The 19,242-nt window shown below is 41.5% G+C and overlaps 1 pseudogene; it reads left to right on the top strand.

Annotated features, from left to right (window-relative positions):
* Positions 1 to 18,675, top strand: part of LOC120543336 — a 91,832-nt pseudogene extending 73,157 nt beyond the window's left edge.
* Positions 18,676 to 19,242: the final 567 nt, after the last annotated feature.

Raw genomic sequence — 19,242 nt, 5'->3', positions numbered from 1 at the left:
ATATATATATATATATATATATATATATATATATATATATATATATATATATATATATATATATATATATATATATATATATATATATATATATACTATACACTATATATGTATATGTGATATGTGAGTTCCTGTCTTGCACCCCAAATCACGAGGCACAGTCTCAATACTTTAGCAAAACCAACTTAATTCAGCTTGAAACGGGAACAGCACGGTTATGTATTGTAGCGGGATCTACCACTCTGCTATACACAGGGTCATGGCCAAGTAATCCTGTTCCCTGCATTTCTAATGTTCCTTGTATCACCCATCGACGGTAAGCTCTTATACTAAGACTCGACTCGAATCTGCTTTAGCTGCAAGCTGCTACAGCGCTGGGACCCCACGGTTGCCTCGGCAACTGATAAACTGTCTTCCACAGCGATCTCACTTCGGGACACTCTTCGGCATGTCGTCCCATTGGGGGGAGTCCCAAAAGATTTTAGAAACCTTACAATATATATTGTGAGCAGTAGATGGTGCTTCAGTACCCCAAACCCCAGGCACAACCACCATGACAGAAGTACATAATAAAATAGTTTATATAAATATAATAATATATATATAAAAAGTTTATTTGCACAAAATGCCATACAAAACACTTTGTAAATGACAACAATACTTGTTTTCTCCTCTTTTCAGGCAAGCTTTGTTCTCTTCTACCTGACTCTGACTTGCCTGGATGAGTTTGAGTGGCTTCTTTTATGTTGGACCTGTGAGTACTTCTGGTGCTAGGGTATAGCCCAATGAAAGTATTTATGGGTTAAACATTAGTCCTACAAAGTAGGGATGATGGATTCCTGCAGCACCACCAGCGGCACCCACAGAACCCGACAAGGCTGCCCTACTGGACAACAATACCCAGTGTGCCTTGCTGGTGTCTGCACAAGTACCGCCATCCAGGGACACTGCCACATAGCTTGGTGGGGGAGAATGTAGTCCGACCATGTTGTTTCCCCCTGTCCTTCCACTATACTGGCCTCCTGTACGGGCCAGAAATTGCCCTTAACACTAGAATTACCAGAGCCTACGAAAAAACTCATAATTCCGTCCCACATTAAATCGCTTCTTAAAATCGTTCACAGCTCTCCACCAGTGTCTTTTGTCATCTAAATGAGCTGATAAAAATCAGGCTGCAAGCAGCCAGCTATTCCATCCCCCCACCGACTTAGAACGTGCACAAACTTCTCCCAGCTCAGGCCTTGATTGATTATCTGGGAGTGAAGTGGAGTTTTAGAGTGGAATTAATAGATCATTATTTGGAACACATGCATTTCACGTGTGTTCCGTTTCTACAGTAATCCGTGTAAACACATTTTTAAAACAGAAACGTTTTTCATATTGTAGTAGTAAATGACAAAATGTAAGCATAAACTATATAATGTTTGAAGCCTGAAGTCCAAATATCAAACACTTCCACAAAAGGTACAAATATAATAGAACAAGTATGCTTTTATTCAAAAATATAACTGCAGAAAAAAAACACCTTAGCATGCCATATTGACACATACTTACTACACCTACCACGGTAGCATAATGGTATCAGCCGCTGACTAGTATCCAAAAGGTCATGAGTTCGATCCGACAGGGTTCAGTTTTGAGAAGTAAACTGCTCTTATTCTTACTATTTTAGAATAAAAACATGCATTTGATTTCAGTGTGTAACAGCCAGTAATTTATGATACTTGTAAAGGTTAGTTTTTTTTTTTATTCACTTTTCATTCTCAGTCTCAGTCGTGTTCAGGATCCTTCTCTACCCCCCATCTGAGAATGCTGTTTTCACATAAAGATGCGCTGTAGCTCTGCAGCGTACTTGTGACTGCATTCTCGTACCAATGCTTGCGAACTGAAGTGCCTGCGTGCACTTTTCATGGAATTACACGTCTATTTTTTTGAGCATGCCCGTGTCGCTCAAACACAGGAACATATGTTGGTGTACAAGAATAAAAAACAAGTGCACTTTTATTCTAGACTATAAGTGAAGAAAAAATAAAGCAAGTTACAGTAGGCGGTTGATACGACAGCTTGCGTGGTGCAATGCTAAGAACTGCTGATTTCCGATCCGTGCTATATAAAATCATCACATTCAAATATTAACAATTCCCACACACCCTTCCTACATTCACGACATGTGTACTTGTTGCAGTGTACACATCTCTCTGTGCTATGGTTCCTATTACACTGAATGAGCACCTGACATTGTACTTTCTTCCCTATATAAATAACATTCGAGTATAGCGCGTCTCCAAATAAATCACATTTGAGTTATAGCGCATCTTTATGTAAAAACAGCGTTGCCAGATTGATGAGGGGGGTGGGGGGAAAATCGTGAACGCGACTGAGAGAATGGGACTGAATAAAAAAAAAAGACTGAAATCAAATGTATGTTTTTATTCTAAAATAGTTAAGTACATGTAATATTATTTGAAAACAAACAGCGTCAGATCGGGTTTGAATATGCGCCCGATCCGACGCTGTTCGTTTTCAAATCATATTGCATGTACTGTGCGTTGAAACTGCTGCACTGAATAAGCTGACGCCTTCTGTAACAGCGTGTATTCAAACCAGATCTGACGCGGTTCGTTTTCAAATAATATTGCATTAGTGCGATGATGTTTTTACATATATTGTCTCTTTCATTCACCTTGCGGTTTGTAATCAGTGACCGCGTGTTTTTTCCCCGATCTTGCCAGTTCGCACATGTTGCTGTATGGTGCTGTTTCTTTTGTACTCCAGGACATGCAGAGGACAGAATAGTACAGAGCAGTAAGTTCAGCGCTATATGCAATCAGACAGACAAACAGGCAGAGAAGGCACTATATATATAAATAAACAGGGAAGGCACTGTATAATAGATATATAAAAAACAGCTAAGGGGATAGATATATAGATAGGTAGGAAGGAAAGGCACTATATGATAGGCAGACAGGGAAGCTCCTATATAATGATAAAATTACTGTTATTACTATGTAGATAGAGTTCAGCGTCGCAGCGTGTATTCAAACCCGATCTAACGCTGTTCGTTTTCAAATAATATTGCATGTACTTAACTATTTTAGAATAAAAACATACATTTGATTTCAGTCTTTTTTTTTATTCAGTTCCATTCTCTCAGTCGCGTTTACGATCCCCCATCAATCTGACAATGCTGTTTTCACATAAAGATGCGCTATAACTCAAATGTGATTTATTTGGAGACGCGCTATACTCAAATGTGATTTATTTGGAGACGTGCTATACTCGAATGTTATTTATATAGGGAAGAAAGTACAAGGTCAGGTGCTCATTCAGTGTAATAGGAACCATAGCACAGAGAGATGTGTACACTGCAACAAGTACACATGTCGTGAATGTAGGAAGGGTGTGTGGGAATTGTTAATATTTGAATGTGATGATTTTATATAGCACGGATCGGAAATCAGCAGTTCTTAGCATTGCACCACGCAAGCTGTCGTATCAACCGCGATTTGAGCGACACGGGCATGCTCAAAAAAATAGACGTGTAATTCCATGAAAAGTGCACGCAGGCACTTCAGTTCGCAAGCATTGGTACGAGAATGCAATCACAAGTACGCTGCAGAGCTACAGCGCATCTTTATGTGAAAACAGCATTCTCAGATGGGGGTAGGGAAGGATCCTGAACACGACTGAGACTGAGAATGAAAAGTGAATTAAAAAAGACCTAACCTTTACAAGTATCATAAATTACTGGCTGTTACACACTGAAATCAAATGCGTGTTTTTATTCTAAAATAGTAAGAATAAGAGCAGTTTACTTCTCAAAACTGAACCCTGTAGGATCGAACTCATGACCTTTTGGATACTAGTCAGCGGCTGATACCATTATGCTACCGTGGTAGGTGTAGTAAGTATGTGTCAATATGGCATGCTAAGGTGGCTTTTTTTTGCAGTTATAGTTTTGAATAAAAGCATACTTGTTCTATTATATTTGTACCTTTTGTGGAAGTGTTTGATATTTGGACTTCAGGCTTCATACATTATATAGTTTATGCTTACATTTTGTCATTTACAACTACAATATGAAAAACGTTTCTGTTTTAAAAATGTGTTTACACGGATTACTGTAGAAACAGAACACACGTGAAATGCGTGTGTTCCAAATAATGATCTATTATTTCCACTCTAAAACTCCACTTCACTCCCAGATAATCAATCAAGGCCTGAGCTGGGAGAAGTTTGTGCACGCGTTCTCTAAGTCGGTGGGGGGATGGAATAGCTGGCTGCTTGCAGCCTGATTTTTATCAGCTCATTTAGATGACAAAAGACACTGGTGGAGAGCTGTGAACGATTTTAAGAAGCGATTTAAGGTGGGACGGAATTACGAGTTTTTTCGTAGGCTCTGGTAATTCTAGTGTTAATCCTATATATATATATATACTAATAAAAGGCAAAGCCCTCACTCACTCACTCACTCACTCACTGACTCATCACTAATTCTCCAACTTCCCGTGTGGGTGGAAGGCTGAAATTTGGCAGGTTCATTCCTTACAGCTTCCTTACAAAAGTTGGGCAGGTTTCATTTCGAAATTCTACGCGTAATGGTCATAACTGGAAGCTGTTTTTCCATTTACTGTAATGGAGATGAGCTTGAACGCCGTGGGGGTGGAGTTTCGTGTTACATCATCACGCCTCACGTAATCACGCAGTACATAGAAAATCAGGAAGACCTCCAAAAAGCGCTGAAGAAAACATGCATTATATAATTGAGAAGGCAGCGAAACAATAAGAAGCGAGCGAGTGACATATACAACCATATTGATGAGTTCTGCTACTTCGGAAACAAAGCACGATGTAAACCTACACTTTAAATTAAGTTCATAGACAGGCTGCGCTGGCGTTTGTAATTTAGTGCCTGCCCATATAAGGCCGTCCGTCAGCGGCAATCCAATAGCAAACTCCCACTAAATATTCACGGGTTAAGGACTGTGCTTATGCAGAGGAAGATGAGATGGTCAGCGTGGTGTTTGGCACAAACTCAGCGAAACTGCGAGAGAAAGTTTTAAGTGCCAGGACTAAGGTAACATTAAATACAGCCATGGACATAGCACGAGATGGCACCAGCACAACTGGGAACTTCGATGCATGTACACCAAGCTCACGTGAACTGGCGCGAGTGCACAGATAAAAGCAACAGTTCCAAAGAGCTGAACAAAACCGAATTACACAATTGAAAAGGCAGCAAAAATATGAAGCGTCTGATACATACAAGCATATTCATAAATGCAGCTACTGTGGAAACAAAGCACACGGTGGAAAAGTCAATGTCCCGCTAAAGGAAGACAGTGTAAAAAACCCGTGCATGCAGTGTGTCAGGTCTCGATAAAGAAGAAGACGAGCTGTTTATTGATGCAGTAAGAAACGAATCGATGAATGAAACCTGTCATCTTTACAACGATTGACAAACACGGAATGTAACTTGAACACAACACATCCTACAAATACGAACCTGATTGAAAGAAATAATGATAATCAAATCATTGATGACAGCAACACTCAGTAACACTCACAAAACAAATACTGTATATTGACAGTCATGTTACGTTATTTTTAAAATGTTCCCTTTTCTTTTCTAGCTTTTTAACACACTACTTCTCGCTGCGATACGCTGGTATATATATATGTATATATATATCCCGATCTACATACTCGAATAATGGATACTTTATTCGCCATCAATGATTGTTTTGGTAAAGCCATACTCAGTGTATTCATTAGATGAACGGTAAAAAAGTAAGAGCGAGGGGAGGATGACTTATTGAGGCATGCAGGCTGTAGTGTGTCAACTCTATCTGAATTGCGATCACATTTGAAAAATATATCTTTTCAAGTTCTATTTAGTCCATATGTGTCAAACTCAAGGGCAGGGGCCACATCCGCCCGGTGTAATTATATCCAGCCCGCGAGATCATTTTATATACTGTATTATTGTTATTAATGGCCCGGTATATGAAGCGCTGGTAACACAATAAACTACAGATCCCATAATGCAGCGCTTCAGCTGCCTTGCCAACACTTACCGCGTTAATCAAGTCTAGCTTATGATGCTGCAAGTTATTGCGAAGCTAGCTCACACGATGCTGAAGAGAAAAGTTGATTCTGAAAATAGAGCCTTTAAAACCGATGGGAGGCTGAGTATATGTTTACTGAACCCGTGTGTCTCATTTGTGGAGCTAATGTGGCTGTAATTACAGAATTTAATCTAAGACGGCACTATGAGACAAAACATCAGGGAGTTCTGTGTTGTGGAGATTCTCAGGATGGATTGCAGGTGCTCATCAGTGAGGCTGAAAGACCTGAATGCAATGCAGAAGATACAGAAAGCAAAGAATTAAATAAGAATCTGACACTTCAGCGGACGTTTTTACCCGTGCACAATCACAAAGTGATTTCAAGTGAAGTTGCTTTTATGGGAGACACAAATGCACCAGTGCAACTTTCCCTGTTGCCAAGTAATGTTAAACCAAGTCGTCACTACGGTGTTCCCAAATCGCACTTTGCTGATAAACCGAGCGCACTGAGTTTGCACGGCGCTTTGGTGACTTTGAAGAACAAAAAAAGTCCGTCTACATGCGGCTCGAACCTTGTGCATGTTTGGTAGCACATATCTGTGTGAGAAGCTCTTCTCAGTGATAAAGACTAACAAAACAGCACACAGGAGTCGCCTCACTGATGAGCACCTGCAATCCATCCTGAGAATCTCCACAACACAGAACCTCACACCAAACATAAACGAACCTGTTGCCAAAAAAGATGCCAGGCGTCCAGCTCTAAAATGACATATGAGCAAAGACAACTGAATGATTTGATTTGTTATTGCTGAAAGGAACACATTTTATTTATATTTCCAGGTTTTGTTATGCAGCATGTTCATATTTGAATTTGTATAATTTTGAAAGGATATATTTTTATGGAGAGCAAAATCTTTTGGGATATTTAAAATCTAAGTTTATTTTTATATAAATTTACATAAGAGTAAAGAAATTTGAATGTTTGTTCTTTTAAGTTATTTAAGGTTTGAGTTGATTTATTCACGAATAATATTCCTGTCTGTTTTTACCATTCCTACCAAAGATATTTCTGTCGACTAAATAAAAATTCCTTCTATTTAAAATTTAAATAGAACTTGAACAAATACGATAGTTCATAATATCCACGCAGACTTGCGTAAGAGCGGGAGTTATCCGTTTTAACAAGCAGCGTATTGCACTGATCTGAAATAGCTGTGTGTGTATATATGTAGATATGTATGTATATGTATATATATGTTTATATATGTGTGTGTGTATGTATATATATATATATATATGTGTGTGTATATATGTGTGTGTATATATATATATATATATATATATATATATATATATATATATATATATATATATATATATATATATATGACAGCAACACTCATCACTCACAACAGTGACAAAACAATTACATTGACAATCATGTTACGTTATTTTCAAAATGTTTCCTTTTCTTTTTCATTGCTTCTTCAACACACTACTTCTCTGCAGAAGTACTTCTACTTCTCTGTATATTGTGAAATAAAGAGTGTAATGAACAGCATCCAGGGACTGGCTTCCCAGCCAAAGGACCCTTATCCAGCAGGGAGGCCAGTGCAATGGAAAAACTTGTAAAGATGAGCACTGATAAATATTTCCTCCTCCAATATGCTAGGTGGTAACCTTCCTGGATTAGGATTCCCACACGGATGCCCTCAGGACATGCTGGGACTTGTAGTCCCATGGGGCAGCCCCATTGGGTTCTGTGAGATCTGATGGGATTCACAATCCCTACCTGGAATTGACCTGGAAGTATTTCCATCAGGCTATGCCCTAACATGGGAAGTACTCCTGGGTCCAGGATAAAAGAGAGGAAAGATATGGGGCTCCATGCAGGAAATCTCCCTAGAACAGATCCCTGTGAAAACTTCTGGTGGCACAAAGAAAGACTTGCAGGATTTCTGCATGACTCAAGTACTTCTGGTCAAATGACGAGGGGATCACCAACAGGCTCAGTGTATTCCAGCAGAGATGGCTGAGAAGAATTATGGGTGTCACTTACTGTGACCATATCACCAACATTAAAATTATAAGAAAGCCAACTCCTGCAGTCTGGAAGAGACGCAGTGCGGGATGCGAGGCAGGTCCTATGGATGCCAGACAGCCTAAGACTGCAATCCAATAGTTGCCACCTAGGGGGAAGAAGGAAAGCTGGCATGGCTCCAACAACCTGGTGAAGCACATTCCAAGACAATCTGAAGATCAGCAATGCTGCATGGGAAGACAGGAAACCACAGCTGTTGGCTGAAATCATTGAACAATGCTTATTACTTAATGCGTCCAGTTGCACAGGAGGAACTAAAAACTAAACTAAACTGAAGGACTCTCATAACCAATAAGTCACAGATAGGCAACCATTGGGTAGATACTGTAAATAAGAGGAACATAACATGAAAGAGGTAAGAGGAAAAGTAAAGATATAAACACCCTTAGCTGTGTTCTGGAAAATCAGAATTATTTTTTTTACATTTCATTTACTTTGTAAAGCTCTGTTTTAGTGAAGCTGCTTACTTTGAGTACTGCTATATAAAATCAATATTGGTTAAAGGTGGATAAAGCTTTAAAAATGTCTACAATAGAATGCATAATTTATCATTATTTTCTAAAACATTTGCTCATTTAAACAGAGATAACATTAGTTTCCTCGTAATGATCTGATGGTTGCTTATCTCTTAAAAAAACACACCATAGTCCAGAGATAAATATTGTGTCTAAAAATCTCTGATGACCCTGCACTAGATAAAGTGAGTTTACAGCATGGATGGATGGATATGTGTTTAAAAATAACGATCGTGGAATGTATCTGTGTTATTACCTCAGCATTTAATTATTTATGTGTAGGAGAGGGTCATACAGTCATCCATATTAATAAAAGTTAGTTTGTGAGATAATGTCTTGCCTGACATGAAAAACTAGTCTGATTTATTCTAAGACCCAAAGGACAGCAAAATTAACATGACATATAAATTATGGATGGGTCAGAATTTACTATAACAAAGCAGCTGAAAGATAAAGTAACTATAAATGCATTGTAACAGGCGATGTGTGGAATACTAAAGATGTTATAGAAGAAAACAGAAAACTAAATATGGCAATACAAGAGAACATGAGGAGAATGATGATGGCAGCTAAATGTCACGGGACTATAAAGTACATCATTTCAGCAGCTTGTCAACAATTCACACGTTAGGCTGATTAGAAAATGTGACAGGCTAACCTGATTCTTACCTTAACTGCTAGGCTAACTAAAATTGCTTTCTTACAGAGCTGAGCTTGAGTTAAAAAATAAAAAAATATACTCTTTTTCCATCCATCCATCCATTGTCCAAAACCTGCTTATCATGAGCAGGGTCAAAGAGAAGCGGGAACCTATCCCAGCAAGCATTTGGAGCAAGGCAGGAACAATCCCTTGACAGGGTACCAGCCACTTGCAGGATGAACACACACTCACATACACCAGAGCTAATTTAGCATCACCAATCCATTTAATCTCCATAACTTTGGACTGTGGGACAAAACCAGAGGACCTGGAGAAAACCCACATGGACAAGGGGAAAACATGCCAATTCCAGGTAGGTAGCACTGCAGACACAAACCCCATTCTCCTTGCAGCTGTATTGCCACTATGCCATTATGCTGCCCCCTAGTTATTTTATTAAAAATTATTTTATTAATTTATATTAGCATCCTTTGTTAGCTGTCCATCTCACAAATAACATGGCAAAGTTATGTCTCTCTTCTCAATTGTCCAAAAACTTGCAAATCATCAAACTGCTGAGAAAGCAATCAAGTAACTGATCAGGCAATAAACAGAAAATCAATCATTCAGTAACTAAACAAACAACCATGAAGTGGCATCTGTCCAAGATCTGCAGCTTGAGGATTGAACTCCCCAAACAACCAAGGACACTAAGATAAGTTTGGCAGGTGTCATCCTCATTTTTAGTGGCCACTGAGAGTATTTTAGACAACTGACCAACAAATTTATCAACTTAATCTTCTTCTACACTACTATGCTTTGCATACATCAGTTTCTATTTTATTCTTATGCCCATACAAAGATGAAAATATTACCCAGCTTCTGCATATTTCCGAAAATGCTGACTTCACATTTCAGCATGGACAGATGAAAACATAGAACTTTGAAGCTCTTCCTCATTATAATCTCTCTTTCATTTCACAGCTGAAAAAAAGGAGTTGCTTTCCATGGCGTGCGTAGTGTTGCTTACCTGTATACAGCTATAGTAGTAGAGTGATGTACCATGTTAGCCATTTATGGATGCAATGAGAAGTGAAGCAAAATGACACCTGGGCAGATTACAATGAGTATGCTTTTGTGACAGCTGAGGCTCCTTCTTCGGGCAAGTTGTAATACAGAAACAGGAGTTACCACTGTTTATAGACACAGTAGGAAAAAAACAAAATTCTAAAACTCTTATGTAAGACATCCTTAGTGTTAAGTATTAACAAACCTCTCCAACCTAAGATTTATTTGACAAGTGAGAGCAATAATGTATGAATAAAACCTTCTGACTTGTTTACAGGGCAAGATCCAACCTGTGAACATTGCAATCAAGTTCCAGCCTCACTGGGCCATATGTTTTGGGTGTGTATTAAATTAACATGATTTTGGACAAAATGTTTTAAATGCCTTTCAGACAGCCTAGGTGTCACAATCTCTCCTAATCCATTAACAGCTGTGTTTGGTGTACTTCCAGATAGGCTTAAAGTGGAGAAGGACAAATAAACTGTCATCGCCTTTACTTCAATATTGGCACGTAGACCTATCTTGCTCAAATGGAAGAATCCTAACATCTCTTTTAAGTCAGTGGGTAACTGATGATATATATTATCTAAAATTGGAAAAAATCTAATTCTCACTTAGAGAATCTGTACAAAACTTTTTCAAGACTTAGCAGGATTTGGTGGCTCTGAGGCTAGGGATCTGCACTGGCAATCAGAAGGTTGCTGGTTCGAATCCCGTAAATGCCAATAGGGACTCTGCTCTATTGGGCCCTTGAGCAAGGCCCTTAACCTGCAATTGCTGAGCACTTTGAGTAGTAATGTAGCCTGTCTACTCTTTACTGTGTGTAGAAAGGGGCCCTAAGTTCTTTACTCCAATGCTTAATTTATTATAATTCTAATTACTTTAATATTTTGAGTCTCGGGTCACTATGAATAAAACCTTATTAATAAAGTATAGCAATATACTAGACAGGTAATAACAAATAAATAAAGGTAGATTAAGTTACCCGCTAACATTTGTTCCCAAACTAATAGTTTATACTACACATTAACATATAATAAACACCATGAAACTGGGTTATAAAACAATGATAAACTCCCCATTTAATTATAAACCAACAAAACATAATTAATAGCATTGGAAATAATCAGGAACCATATTACACTATTAATAATAAAATAAAAACACTTGTATTGAAACAAAACGTTGCAGGCCTGATTTGGTGCTTGTGAGCATTGCGACCAAAAACTTAGCGGTCCATTCACTCCACCAGGAGCAACAAATAAAATGAAAGAGGTACCTTACTTGGCAATGGTGGTATCAGTCCAACAAATCCTCCTGACTCCTCTGCCTCTGTCTGTGAGCAGGGAACCACTGCTGAGCTAATCCAAAAGCGTCTCCAAATAAGCGAATGTCCTACAGAAGCGCATTGAGCTGAGTTAGCTGCTGCCTCTTCACGCTGCTACTTCCCCTTGCTGAGTTAACGAGTGGTTCGTTGCCGGATAGACACTGCGAACATCTAATCGAAATTCTCCGTCTATATCAGCAGTTCGTATTCCAGTAAATTATCTTGCTGATAATTTGTCTCCCAAATTTTCAACTACACCACCTCGATGTCACGCTCTTTCTTTTTTTCCCCCACTGCCCATTCTCCTCTACAGCCGGTTCCTCCACCCCCTTCCGTTTTCTCTACCACATCCGGTTATCAAAATAATGATAATGATTAGTATGAATAATGATAATGATTAGTATGAACTACTACACTAAAATGAACAGTTTAAAACACAAACATTTACATTTTTTATATCAGTAACTTATTTACATAAATCAGTTAGTTAAGCACATTTCTACCTGGGCTACAGTAAGAAAAGTGCTATATAAATTTAAAGAATTAATCAATAACATTTTAGAATACGCATTTAACACCAGAATTATCAGAGCCTACGAAAAAACTTGCAGATCCGGCCCACCTTAAATCCGTTCACACTCTCCATCAGTGTCTTTTGTCCTGTAAATGTGCCGATAAAGACAGGCAGTAAGCAGCCTACTATTCCATCCCTCCACAGCTGCAGAACGTGCGCAAACTTCTCCCAGCTCATGCCTTGATTGATTATCTGGGAATGAAGTGCTGGAGTTTTAGAGTGGAAATAATAGATCGTTATTTAGAACACATGCATTTCATGTGTTTTCCGTTTCTACAATATTCTATGTAAACACGTTGTTAAAACAGAAACGTTTTTCATATTTTAGTAGTAAATGACAAAATGTTGGCATAAACTATATAATGTGTGAAGCCTGAAGTCCAAAGATCAAATAAACACTTTCACAAAAGGTTCAAGGATAAGATATCAGCTTCCGTGGCGTAGTGGTAAGATTTATAGATTTGTAATCAAGAGTCCCAGATTCGATCCAGACTGCCTCCTATATTTGCCGTTTTCAGTAGTGAGCTGCTCTTATCTATGCTAATAAAAGGCAAAGCCCTCACTGACTGACTGACTGACACACTCATCACTAATTCTCCAACTTCCCATGTAGTTAAAAGGCTGAAATTTGGCAGGCTTATTCCTTACAGCTTACTTACAAAAGTTAAGCAGGTTTCATTTCGAAATTCTACACGTAACGGTCATAACGGTCGATAACGGTCAACAACATTCGCCATGTTGAACTTTCTTATTTACGGCCCCATCTTCACGAAATTTGGTAGGCGGCTTCCCTGCACTAACTGAAACCGATGTACGTACTTATTTCGGTGGTATGACGCCACTGTCGGCCGCCATATTGAACTTTCCAATGTCACTAATTCTCCAACTTCCCGTGTAGGTAGAAGGCTGAAATTTGGCATGCTCATTCCTTACAGCTTACTTACAAAAGTTAAGCAGGTTTCATTTCGAAATTCTACATGTAACGGTCATAATGGTCAACAATGTCCACCATGTTGAACTTTTTTATTTATGGCGCCATCTTCACAAAATTTGGTAGGCGGCTTCCCTGCGCTAACCGAAACCAATGTACATACTTATTTCAGTGGCATGACGGCACTGTCAGCCGCCATATTGAACTTTCCAACGTCACTAATTCTCCAACTTCCCGTGTAGGTAGAAGGCTGAAATTTGTCAGGCTCATTCCTTACAGCTTACTTACAAAAGTTAAGCAGGTTTCATTTCGAAATTCTATGTGTAACGGTCATAACGGTCTACAACGTCTGCCATGTTGAACTTTCTTATTTATGGCCTCATCTTCACGAAATTTTGGTAGGCAGCTTCCCTGCTCTACCCGAAACCAATGTACGTACTTATTTTGGTGGTATGATGCCACTGTTGGCCGCCATATTGAACTTGACAGAGTGGTGCGAATGGATTTAAGGTGGGCCAGAACTACGAGTTTTATTGTAGGCTTTGGTAATTCTAATGTTAAATCGAGGAAGCAGATTCTCGCCCCTCTTTTTTGTTCTATTTAGTTTGATTCATTTATCGTATATACTCATGTATAAGTTGGGTCATGAAACCCAAAAAAATCAATCATAAAATCAGACCCAGACTTATATGCCCAATGAAAAATGTGACACATTCTTTTTGTTACATCTTCTTGCCTCCTCCAATCTTGCATCAGTTTCTCAGACGCATCAAATTTTGTTGCAGCTGTGCAGTTACCAATTTCTTTTGCTACTTCAACGACGTTTAATTTAAAACCAGCTTCATATTTTCTTCTGATCGAATGCTCCATCATAGATAAGGGATGCTCTTACGATAAAGGTGTATGAGGGTGTGAGATACAAAAAACACAAATCGGTGCAAACATTGCTTTGGAATAGTTCGGGCATTACCGTGTGGTCACATAGTCATAATACGTGGTTACTTTCTCTGGTGGGCATTTGCATATCATAATCTCTTGGACCAATAGCATGAGTATTCCGCATTCGACTTATACATCCGACATAAAATACTGGACATTATATGGTAAAATCAAGTCCCGACTTATCTGTGAGTATATACAGTATTTATTTACATATTTTTACTATTATTAAAATTTTAGTCTGCTTGCCAAGCTCTCTTTCTCATGGGTGAGGTTTGATTATTTTCTAACCTAGTTTTGTTAAACTTGATTTGCTTGTATAGAATGTTATTTCATTTTAATAAACTTAATAAAATGTTAAAAAAATAAATCTTCTGATAAGATAACTACCCAACAAACTCTTTTGAAAGTTTGGATCAATTTTCCTTACAATGTGGATCTATAATCAAATCTCTTTGATTAGTCAGTGGTCATAAAACACTTGTCTCCATTCCTAACCATGTTGTAATGTCTTACATTTTTGCATCAGCTAAACTTCCCATTCCTGTCTCTCCTGTTGTGTCTTAAAGTTGTCCATAAGCACTGTGACATTAAAATCACTCATGCAGTGTCCATGGCTGCTGAGGTGAGCTCCTATAGGAACATCTCTATCGCGGTGCTTAATGTGAAACTGATGTATATTCATTCTTTGATGCAGTGTTTGTCCAGTTCCTACCACAATGAGTCCATTGTTGGGACATTTCATGCACAGAATTAGGTGATTAGATGATCTGCAGTAAAAATGATCCCTTTATCTGATGTTCTTGTTGGCCAAATGTGAGCATAGGCTTATTATTTTTTCCGTAGTCAAAAGTATAAAGTTAAAGTATTTTATAATTTTGTAAAATACTTCCAGATCAGAGTAATAGGTGACAAAAAAGAGGATGCAGTTCTCATACCCAGAAGGCTGTCTCTGGGTATGGCAGGTACCTCTTTTGATCTGAATGTCTTTTGTTTTGGGAGTGTATTCTCATCTAGTGAAATCTCTCCTAAGCTCCTGGAGCCTCAAGGTTAACGCTGTGCATACAATTCACACTATAACATCGCATGTGGACAAAAGCGGAAATGTGCTTACACACAAAAAAATCCAGATGCATAAATCTGTGCGAAAACCAACTTCCATGTTCTTCCGCTCCATAAATCCCGGTCAGCGTTAAAAGAAACGCACGTGCACGCGACTGCTGTCCTGCCCCAACTCCTCCCAGAATTACGCCTCTTTGAATATGCAAATCAATATATATAGCCCTTAAGCTTAGCCTTCTGTGAAAAGACAATGGCAAAAGCATAGGGAAAAAAATAAGAATTTCAGCAAATACCAGGTGGGGGCAAGGAAAACCATACAATTTGTTGGTTTAAACAGTGTTATAAACAACAGGCTGGCAAATCCCATCACCACCTCCTCGCGGTGCCGGCTGGAAACAACGACCCCATGGGAAGTTGGCCAACGGTGAGGGTCGTCGACGTCAGGCGGAGCGACGCGCCGATCGACGGACCCCTCCTCAGTCGCATCATATGCAACAACGGCTCAACATTTGGGCGATGATGCTAGGGCGCCCCTGCAGGCGGCGCTACGCCCTCGCCTGAGCGACGGAGAAGTGGACGAAGGCTACCTGCCCAAGGACAGGACAGGCTAAAGAAGCAAGTCCGACCACGACTACGATTACGGTGTGGGACCCTCAACATCGGCACCATGACCGGAAGAAGCCGCGAGTTGGCCGACGCACTCAAGACCCGTCGTGTCGACATCGCCTGTATTCAAGAGACGAAATGGAAAGGATCAAAAGCCAGAGACATCGGCGAAGGCTTCAAACTGTATTACAACGGCGCACAAGCACAAAACGGCGTGGGAATCGTGATCTGCCAGAAGCTACAAGACAACGTCGTAGAAGTCAGCCGAGTCTCAGACCGCCTCATGTCACTCAAGATCGACACTGGCTCAGCCGTGCTCGAAGTTGTATCGTGCTACGCCCAAACCAATTGCCCCGGCGGCGAAAGACCGATTCTGGGAAAGCCTCGGCGCCCACCTACGATCATTTGCCCCGAAGAACACGTGCTGTCGGTGGCGACCTCAACGGCCACGTGGGTCAAGAGCGAACCGGATACGAACGGGTCCATGGGGGCCAAGGACGAGGAGCCCGTAACGACGATGGCACACGAGCGCTGGACTGCGCAGAGGCCCATGATTTCGCCATAGTCAACACTTTCTTCAAAAAGAAGCAAATGCATCAGATAACATACTCCAGCGGCGGCCGAGACACCCAGATCGACTACTGGCTCTTTCGAGGTGTCACTTCAACTTGGTCCGTGGCGTAAAGGTGATCCCATCAACAAACGTGGCCCCCCAGCCCCGGCTGCTAGTCATGGACCTACTCCTAGACCTTGGCCAGCGTCGAATGGTACGAACAACAACCCCGAAAAGATCAAATGGTGGAGACTCGGCGAGTGGAAGCAAGAGCTTACAAAAGAGCTCGCCCGCATGGACGTGAACCCTGACCAGCCAGTAGCGGACACCTGGGATTCCCTCTCCAGCCAGATCTCGGAAGCTGCGTCCGCAACCCTTGGACGGACGAAACCGGGAAGAAAATTCATCGATAAACAAACATGGTGGTGGAGCGAAGAAGTGCAAGAACCCATCAAAGCGAAGAAGAAAGCCCTGAAGAAGTGGCTCCAGTCCAGAGACGATGAAGACTACCAACAATACAGAACATCCAAGTTGATGGCGAAGAGTGCTGTCGCAAAAGCGGCGGCTCACTATAGCAAGCTCTACGAGGAGTTGGACACGCCTGGAGGGGGAACAAGATCTATCGCCTTGCCAATATGCGCCATCGTTCACCCAGGATATCGGCCAGGTCAAGCATATCAGGGCGACCAACACCAAGTCTTACGGGACCCGCCCGCCATCCTCCAGCGTTGGAGCGATTACTACTCCAGAGTGAGCAACGAAGAATTCCCACACCCGCCGATCAGCAGTGCCGACCCCGTCTCTGGCCCCGTCCCGCCAATTACCATCGCAGAAGTCACAACTGCTGTCAAGAAGATGAAGAACGGGAAGGCGACCGGACCTGATGACATTCCTGCTGAAGTGTGGAAGCTGCTTGGGCAACGTGGAGCCGCGACGCTATGCGACCTCTTCAACCAAATCGTCAGAGAAGGCGAAGTCCCCAAGGCCTGGACCACCAGCATAACAGTGCCCATTTGGAAGGCAAAGGCGGCGTGGCGAGTGCTCCAACTATCGCCCAATCCGCCTCCTATGCCACACAATGAAGATATTCGAGCGGATCTTGGACGCCCGCCTCCGCCATATCGTCACCATCACGCCAAATCAATGCGGCTTTGTCAAAGGCTGTGGAACAACCGATGCAATCCATGCCGCCCGCCTTCTACTGGAGAAACATCGAGAAAAGAACAAAGGTGTCCATATGGCCTTCCTGGACCTGGAGAAAGCGTTTGATAGAGTGCCTCATGACCTCATCTGGCATGCGTTACGAGCGCACGGTGTACCAGAAGCATACGTCAGCTGGGTCAAGCTCCTGTACCGCAATGTCACCAGCATGGTCAGGTGCCCAGTGGGAACATCACCGCCCTTCGCCATCAATGTGGGCGTGCACCAGGGATCAGCGCTATCGCCGCTCCTGTTCATTTTGTGTATGGACACAGCAACGGCGGACCTCCAGACCCCCCACCCATGGACGCTGCTGTATGCGGACGACGGCTTCCTCTCGGACGAGACACGCGAAGCCCTACAGCAACAGGCCCAACGGTGGAAGGACCGGTTAGACACCAACGGCATGAAGTTGAATATTAAAAAGACCGAATACATGGAATGTGGCCTGCAAACCGATGGTACCATCAAGATCGGGGAGGAAGACCTGAAGAAGACTACGAATTCAAGTACCTTGGCGCTGTCATCAGCCACGACGGTGACCTGTCACCCGACGTCCGCGCAAGAATCAACGCCGCATGGGCCAAGTGGCGCCAAGTCACTGGCGTGCTCTGCGACCGCCGCATGCCGGACAGCCTGAAGTCAAAAATCTACAAATCAGTGGTCCGCCCAGTTGCCCTATATGGATCAGAGTGCTGGCCAGCCTCTGCGGCACCGAACAAGCCCTAAGCACCATGGAGATGCGTATGCTTCGCTGGAGCCTGGGCCTAACAAGATGGGACTGTATCATGAACGCCGACATCCGAGCGAATGGGCATAGCGCCAATTGTAGAAAAGATGCGAGAGCAAGGCTGCGGTGGTACGGGCATGTCACCCGAAGTGACCAGAACTCGGTGGCGCGAACGGCAATGCGGCTCGACCCCGCAGGACGACGACCACGAGGAAGACCAAAGAAGCGGTGGATGGACCGGATCAGCGAAGACATGAAAATCGCCAATGTCACCCCAGAAGACGCTTTAGACCGAGCCAAATGGAGACGATGTTGCAAGAGAGCGGACCCTGCGATCAAGCGGGACACAACGCCAGGATGAAGAAGAAGAAACAGTGTTATAAACAACAAAAGGAAGTTGATCGAGTGACATAGCGTGTCAGAGAAACTCGAAAGCTCAAGTTCAGAAAGTTGCACAGTGCCCAAAATAAAAAAGAAGTCACATATCAAAGTCGCCGTAAAAAGGCAAGTCATAGCCCACCGTCTGAGTGTCATATGAAAGCTTATTAGGATACAGAGAAAAAAAAAGACACACAGTGGGAAAAAAGCACGAAATGTCAACTTTAATCTCTAAATTTCCACTTTAATCACATAGTTTATTTTGTCATTAAAATAGAACATCATAAACTTCATAAACTGTGTGCTCTATGCGTGTGAATCCTGTGTGCTCTATACGTGCTTCCGGGCTTTCTCTTTCTCCAACAGGACACAGAATCCATTACATTTGTGATATTACAGCTCTCTGAATAATTAAAATACTGAGATCTATATGTGATAGTTTCATGATGATAGGATTTAAAGCATATTATTAAACATGGGAACACGGTGGCGTAGTGATTGTTCATGTCTCACACAAGATGCTTGCTGCGCCAAATGTGACCTTCGATGA

The sequence above is a fragment of the Polypterus senegalus genome, chromosome 13 (assembly GCF_016835505.1).
Source record: "Polypterus senegalus isolate Bchr_013 chromosome 13, ASM1683550v1, whole genome shotgun sequence".
Classification (NCBI taxonomy): domain Eukaryota; kingdom Metazoa; phylum Chordata; class Cladistia; order Polypteriformes; family Polypteridae; genus Polypterus; species Polypterus senegalus.
The sequence above is the reverse complement of the archived record's forward strand: the minus strand, read 5'-3'. Positions and strand labels throughout refer to the sequence as shown.